This window comes from Coturnix japonica, chromosome 20 (assembly GCF_001577835.2).
Source record: "Coturnix japonica isolate 7356 chromosome 20, Coturnix japonica 2.1, whole genome shotgun sequence".
Classification (NCBI taxonomy): Eukaryota; Metazoa; Chordata; class Aves; order Galliformes; family Phasianidae; genus Coturnix; species Coturnix japonica.
In genome coordinates, this window is record NC_029535.1 from 12,072,390 (window position 1) to 12,079,937 (window position 7,548).

The window sequence follows — 7,548 nt, forward strand, 5'->3', positions numbered from 1 at the left end:
CAAAAACAAAATGCCTGTGCATGTTGGCTACTCCAGACAGCAAGAAATTGGCCTCAGGGAGAAACAGTAAGAGAGCTGGGGGAAGGGAAATATGCTGGGAGTGCATAAGGAACCAATGTGTGTGCGCATGTGTGGTGGAAGGAAAGAGTCACCACCGCGGCTCCTAGAGGATCCCGCACAGCAAAGCACCTTTATGCAACACAACCATTACACAGACAGAACCTCCTGCCAGCCACAGAAAATGGCCCACTCAGAACAGGATGGAAACTGCAGATGAATATCTCCCCACGTGTGAAATGTGCAATTCTTCAGTGAGGATTAGAATTCAACTTTAAAGAAGTCCCAACTCCTTACTGCCTTGAAAACTGAAGGCAAGCAACATCTTACCCTGAAAGTCAGGCCTGTGACTGAGAGGATTCTAAGACATGATGGTAAGCGTTGCTTTTGTTTTGGTCAAAATGGCATTTCATCTGACACCCAGGGTAAAGGATGCAATATTCCTAATAATGCTCCTGAAGAGCATCAAATATTTCAGTTATGTGAGCAAGAAGGAATTTCCTATGACATGAGGTAATCAAGGAATAAACATTTCTGAAGCTACATACGAGGTTCTGATTAGCTACTGCCGAGCAAAAGAAAACAGGTAACAGGTCTGCATTTGTGCCTTTTTAAAGCTGCCATGCTTTAAATGGGTGCTTGTAAGCAAAACACCCCGTGGGTGCCCCAGTGCACAGCACCTGCCATTAGCACCACTGAGCAGCAGCAGGACAATGGCTGTTGTCTGATCTAGGTGAGCAAATTCCAAAGCAGGCCCCTCTGCAGAACGTATTGGGGAGAGAATTATGAGCGGTGATGGCTCATGAGATGGGAACTGGAAAAACCTCTTCACAACTGTCACTGCACAGCAGCTGTGCACAAACACCCCCAGTTATAATGTTAAAGTCAGTGCACGAAACTTAACTCTTGACTTCTGGCTAAATATCCATGTCATCCACTTCCTGGTTCCAGTCCCCAGAACCATTTTACCTTCACAAAAAAAAATAAAGACAAAAATTTCCTTTGGTCACACAGAGTTTGATTTCTGCAGCCACTGCTCTGAAGAAACACGATTACAGAAATATACAGCTACAGAGCGAAGCGGAGCATACCATGCTGCAGAGATAATAAGGCACAGAAATACGCTACAACAAAGTTCTCAGCAAGCTCACCACAACTATGGCTGGCAGGAACATCATTTCTCAGTGGATTAAAATACATTCGAGATATTTAACCCTTACATCACACAGTCACTGTGTGTTTCTGCATCTCAGCTGGTGTTTAAACTGCAGCTGGTAGAGCTTAAGCTGGAAAACGGTATCAGCTCAGAAATGCAGGAAGGGGGAACACGGCCATTCTTTGTTTAGCAGAAGAGAACGGCTTTAACATGTTGCCAAACATTTCATTTGTATTAACAGGAGGGTATAAATGGCACATGTGTAACAAAGACAGCGGGATGCTGGGGGAGAAACTCAGAGAAGTGACTCAGCTGCACCTTCCACAGCACACGGCTGCGATGCCTGAGGGCATCATGCAAGGAACGCAATGAGTGCAGGGTGAAGTGTTAACAATTGATATAACGGCACAGAGCTGCATTTGGAAGACAGAAAGGCAAATACAAAGACAATCTGACATGAATATCCTGTATTGTCCCAAGACCATGAGCCGCTGCAGAGCTGCAATGTGTAACATGCAAATCCTCAAATCCATAAAGTCACTGCTTGCTGCATTCCTTCAGCAGCAGCCAAGAAAAAAACAGGGTGGAGAAGGATCTGCCACTTACTTCTCCAGCACCAGCCAATATCTTTTCCATAACTAATTCACTTTAACTCTGCACATCTCTGCTTTGTAAAACGTTTCTGAAACAAGATTTTTTCCTGCCATTCAAGGGCAAATATCAAAGCCAGGACATCACACTGCAGAATATACTGAAAGCTCAACACTGTGAACAGAGAGACTGGAACTAACGTCTGGAGGAGCTTCTTACACCCAGATGTTGGTTTCTATTTTCCGGCACAGATTGAGCCAACTTAAAGAAAGGCAATATTTTATAGCTCTTTACATACGTAGCCAGAAGCTTTTGTCAGTGAAATATAATTATAGTTTAAAAGCAGTTTCTATGTCACAAAGTGGATGAGAGCGCTGATGTAGGCGGCCTTCTGGAAAATGAAGCTTTTCCTGATGGTTCTTTTCATTCACTTCATCTCTACTGAAATTGTACAGCAGGAATTGGCTCCGTTACTTTCAAAAGGCAACTGATTCTTTGCACCATGGAACAGACTTTCAGAAGCAGCAGCCAGCCCTCTGTTCTCTTACACTTCTCAGGCTCAGGTCTGAGTTCTTACGATTATCAGCTAGTGATATTAGCTAGAAGGAACAGTTCTGGTTTTAAACAAACACCAGTTATCAAAAGATGTGTGACAAAAAATACGGCAGAGTTACTGACATTGGGGTTTGTTCCACTGCAAAAGATACGAGGGAAGATTTTTCACCTAAAAATCCACATTCTCCAATTTTCTAAAGCAGATTTCCTGCCCATTCTCCAGGATTGCTGAACCCCATTCAGCCGGAGCACAGACAAAATCTTTGGACAAAAGATTTGATATCACAGTTTCTCTCATGCAGGGTTCAAGCTTTATGGGAGAAATGCTTTTCTTCCACAGAGCTGCAAACTTCACAGGAGAAAGTTATGTCCTCAGTTTTGTTCCCTCAGGAAGAGTTATATTCTCATAACCTGGCAGACATGCACAGTCATATCTGTAATTTATGTTTGTATCCAGGGGTATTTAACAGCTCCTCCTCATCTGCTGAAAGCAGTTTTCAAAATACTCATGTTTTAAAGGTGGGGCAGTTGCATATTGCATTAAAAAGACACCGTGGCTCATCTCTGCTTCAGGCACTTCCTCTTCTAGGAAGGAAACGTGGTGTGCAACTGTAAATGCCTGTGGAGAGAGGGAAAACCACTCATGAAAATTAAAAGCACCTGTGCTGAGCTTCAGCATTGTCCTAGACAGGCACCAGGAGTCAAAGAAGGTTTAACAAGATTTCAGAATACGCTACTGCTGATGTAAGTAACAAGGGGCACATACTCAGAGGGAGAGTACGGACGTTTACAGCCATCAGAAGAACCACAGGTCATGGTCTAAAGCTGAACTGCACAAAATGCATCAGTGGCAACTTCAAAACTACAACCCAGCAGATTCTCATGATTCTCATCCTATTTGACCTTTACACGGCAGCTTCTCCCTTTTCTGCTCCTGAGAGTATACCTTCATTTCTCCTTTTAAAATCCCTATGAATGCTAAGCATTTAAATTTAAAGTTCTAATTAAAACACTATCTACTGCTTAAATTACCTATTTAATCTTGTGCTTTCAGGTTACTGCCATTACAGATGATAATGCTCCTGAGAGCAGCTGATTTCCAGTCAATCAAGTATTAGCTTCGTCTGACGACAATAAAACCTCTCAACAAAATTCTGCTGCATCCGTCAAGGGCGACCTGCAGCCTAGAACAAAGACTATGGCTTTCTTCATATCCCAAATTCTGATGCCCCATCACTGTATTATGGGAATGGGGTGAGGGGTCAGGAAGGGCGTAATTCCCCTCTCTGTATTAGAAGGAGGAAAAAAATGAGTAAGGAGCTCTCTGTTGTTTATCATACTTTGGGGGTAAGTAATGGCTTAGTTTTAATTTTCTTTCTCTGTCCTGAGATCCAATGTAAGCACACACTGCAGTGCAGTTCAATTGTCAAGTGTGTTATTTCTTACACTGAGGTATTCAATTCTGAAAATCAGATGGGTTTCAATTGGCTCCTACTTTTGCTCTAAATTGCCTTACTTCTGTTTCCTGCCCTTCACCTCTGTCCCCATGCTGTACACATCCATACAACATGAAGCATTTTGATAAATGCCAACATTGCTTTGAAAGCAAAATTGCATTGCATTTAATGAGGACTGGCTGAGAGAGTCAGTTGCACTGTCCCCCTTCAGTTACAAACACCACCAGAGGACATGAACTCATAGTAGAGCCTGAGGCTAAAGAGATGCCAGCCTGGAATTAATGCCACAGACACTCAGTTCCTCTCACTCCTGAGTCAGTCAGAAGCGATTTGGGGCATTACACAATTTATCTAATCACGTTTTAATTATATTTTTCCTAGAGGCAAATTTGCCCTCAGCTGACACCAACACCAACATGCTGCTAAATACGGTGAGGGCATCACAGTCAGAGCAGCTTCCGTCATTCAGGAAATAACAAACACTGAAAGGCACCAGCAAAACGTGTGTGTTGATGATGCTGTCATCAGCAACCTGGGTGTGTCAGCGCTGGATGTAAGACTTAAACCATTACAGTTATATATGGTTTCACAGAAACTCCTGCTTTGAGTAAAGCAAAACAAAACAACTTTGTTATTAACATCAAAATCCAGATTCCTGGACGCTACATGGGATGCTGCTGAAAGGAACCTGACACTGCAGATACTGAATAGAAAGGCAAAGAACCAGCACACCTACGGCAGCGCTTTGATGCTCCAGATACGGCCGATGATCCGCATAGCAGATAATGACCCTCAGCGGGTTGTGGTGGGATGTTGTAATGAAGCGCACAGAAACGAGGCTGATATTCTCTGTGGAAGCAGCTGGCAACAGAAACCAGCTCAGAGCAGGTAAAAAGCGCCCTGGGCCCCTGAGAACAAACCAACCATCTTCCACATATCGGAGCCAGCAATGACAGATTGATGGGAAAAAAGGGATTAAGGGGTAATTAAAGACTCAATTAAAGACTTAGCTGAAGCTACAAAACATAGCACGGCAGGACGCAGCTCCTGCCACAGGCCACACGCACCGACAGCAGCGGAACCAGCCGGTGCTACCGGCCCCGTCACAGCGGACACGACCCCGCCGCCCCCCGCTCCATCACGCCCCGCCCCGCAGCGCCGTGAGCTCCGCAGCGCCCCCTGCTGGCGGCCGGGACCGTCCGCAGCGCTGCCCGAGCCGCCAAGATGGCCGCCAAGATGGCCGCCAAGTTCTATGGCTGTTATTATGAAGTAATTCACACTGACGATGTGAGCACACAAAGCCCCCACCCTCAGCACACACCCAACACTCCCCCAGCACAGCTCGCCCTACAGAAGCCCTTCGCCCAGCAGTTTCCTCACCACCAGCTGAGCTCACACGGATAAGGATAACGCAGCTGCACCATTCCATGGGCCGTGCAATCCGTGTGCCTTTCCTGCTTACAGCACTGATGGTCCCAGCTGCGGACGCTGCATCACAACGCAGCGATTCCAGAACTAGAGACGAACTGCGTCACAAAGAAAGGCAACAAGAACTGCTTGAGCACGTGGAAGTTGTGACAGGGATGAACACACACGTGTGTAAGACGCAGCGCGGCTGAGGACATAAAGCTGTTTGCTGGGATGCAGCGATGAGCCCCGGCTGGGTTCTGAGCAGCAGGAATGGCCCCAAATCTCCGCAACGCTCAGGAGCAGCACTGAGCTGATCTGTGTGTGCATAGAGGGATGGAGAGCAGCTGCAGGTTCTGTGTCTGCCTAGTGACCACAGCTCACAGCCCGTTAATGGGCATCGTGTCTCACCGAGCTCCGAGAAGTCTTCAGCCACCTGCTACCAGCAGGGCTGGATTATTCAAAACCGATATAAAGCGTACAGCCTTGAAACGACCGGTTAGCAGCAGCTGTCACAGACTGAGGGGCTGTAAAACGAAGATAAATTCCAATAATCTAATAGAGAATGCACGAAAGAAACAAAAAACTGCATTAGCTGCGAAGTTCACTGTCCTGTTCTCAGCAGAACGAATCAGAGAAGTATCCTGAGCTGAAAATGAAAACCAACCATTCATTTCTTTGTCCAATCAGATCAGCTCAGCTCAGTTGTTTAAGTCAGTTCATTACACGGACACAAAGGGATATGCAGCCTGCTGCCCGTTTACAGGACAGATTCGAGGCAGGATAATACACCACGGTCTGGAAAACCTTCATGTAGCAAAATCTTCTCCTGGACTATGCAAATACTTTGTTTTTCATTCATTATTATCATAGTTTCATTTGTGACAACTGTTAACCAAATGTAACAAACCAGTTATTCTATGCTAGAGACAACCATTACTGCTAATTGCACGATGATAAAAGCCAAAGTAAGGCAGGGCTCCCCGTTACAATCATCTGCCATGGAACAGCACACGAGGAGCCTGCTGTTGTTAATTGGCAGCATTCCTTGTTTCTTATTTAACATCAGTTTGAGTGGAACCTGGTAACACCAATAGAACCCAGGCAGCTGACACGGTGCTGCCATGAAACTTCTCCCTGAGCAGTTCACTTGGCAGTGCCGTTCATTTCTATGGCCGTCAATAGCTCTGTAGCAATCCTTGTTCCTGCACACTAGAGCTGCACAGAGGACTGACCGAGCAGCTCTGAATCCCGGTGTAAGACAGGAGCTGTCGCTGTCTAAGCACCGCAATGAGGCGGATATCGAGGTGTTGCTGCCGGCAAACAGAGCCGAACTGCCAAGTGTGGGAGTGGAGCGATGGATTTGGTGCGATGTATTTATTGCAGAGCACGGACACGGGAGATAAAGCCGAGGGAGCGATGATGTAAAGGGGCAGGATGGGGACAGCGCTGCGCACGGGGCGGCTGAGGAGAAGTTTTCCCGTTATTTGTTTCCTTAGAGACGAACATGAAACACACCGATATTCTAACGGCAAAACGAAGGGGGTAACACCCCCCCCCCGAGCCGCGACCGGCCCCGCATCGCCCCGAGGTGATGGATCGGAACCGATCGGAGCCGGCCCGACCCGCATCACGGACAGACCGGAGCCCGACGGACCCGCAGCGCCAGAGGGCCGCGAATGACGCCGGGCAGCGCCTCACCGGCACCGCACCGACAGACAGCGGAGATACGGCACCGACACACAGCGGAGATACGGCACCGACACACAGCGGAGATACGGCACCGACACACAGCGGAGATACGGGCGCGACGGACGAACAAGCGGCAGATACGCGCACCGACACACAGCGGTAGATACGGCACCGACACACAGCGGTAGAGGGAGATACGGCACCGACACACAGCGGAGATACGGCACCGACACACAGCGGAGATACAGCACCGACAGCACCGACAGCGGAGCTGCAGCCGCGGCCACCCGCGCTCACGGAGCGGCGCATCAATCCAGCGCCCGGACACACGAACGTTCCGCCGCCTCCGGATCCGACCCAGACAAACGCGCTGAGCGACACGGGCAGAAACAAACGGGCACAAACGGGCAGAGCCGGAGGCGGCCGAGCCCCGCCCCGCCGGTACCGGACCCGCCGTCAGCCCGGGCCGCTGTCAGCACCCACCTGCTCGCGCTGCGCACACACCGCCCGGACACGAGGCTCCTCGGCCGCCGTCCCCACACGGAGCCCGCCCCGCCCGGCACCGCCGCCCTCAGCGGGACGCGCGCGACACCTGGCGGCCAACGGCGGGAACGGCACGAGCTGGGGGCGGGG

The 7,548-nt window shown here is 48.6% G+C and overlaps 1 long non-coding RNA gene across 4 annotated transcripts in view; it reads right to left on the reverse strand.

Annotated features, from left to right (window-relative positions):
- The window catches only part of LOC107323102, a 12,767-nt gene extending 5,224 nt beyond the window's left edge, over window positions 1-7,543 (reverse strand). For 2 of the 4 annotated variants that reach the window (XR_001559154.2, XR_004309423.1), the window contains exon 1: window positions 7,399-7,543. This is a non-coding gene — a long non-coding RNA (uncharacterized LOC107323102). Of the gene's footprint in view, window positions 1-1,819; window positions 2,864-7,398 lie in introns of those variants that run through there. The other 2 variants (XR_004309425.1, XR_004309424.1) reach the window with 2 other exon arrangements.
- Window positions 7,544-7,548: the final 5 nt, after the last annotated feature.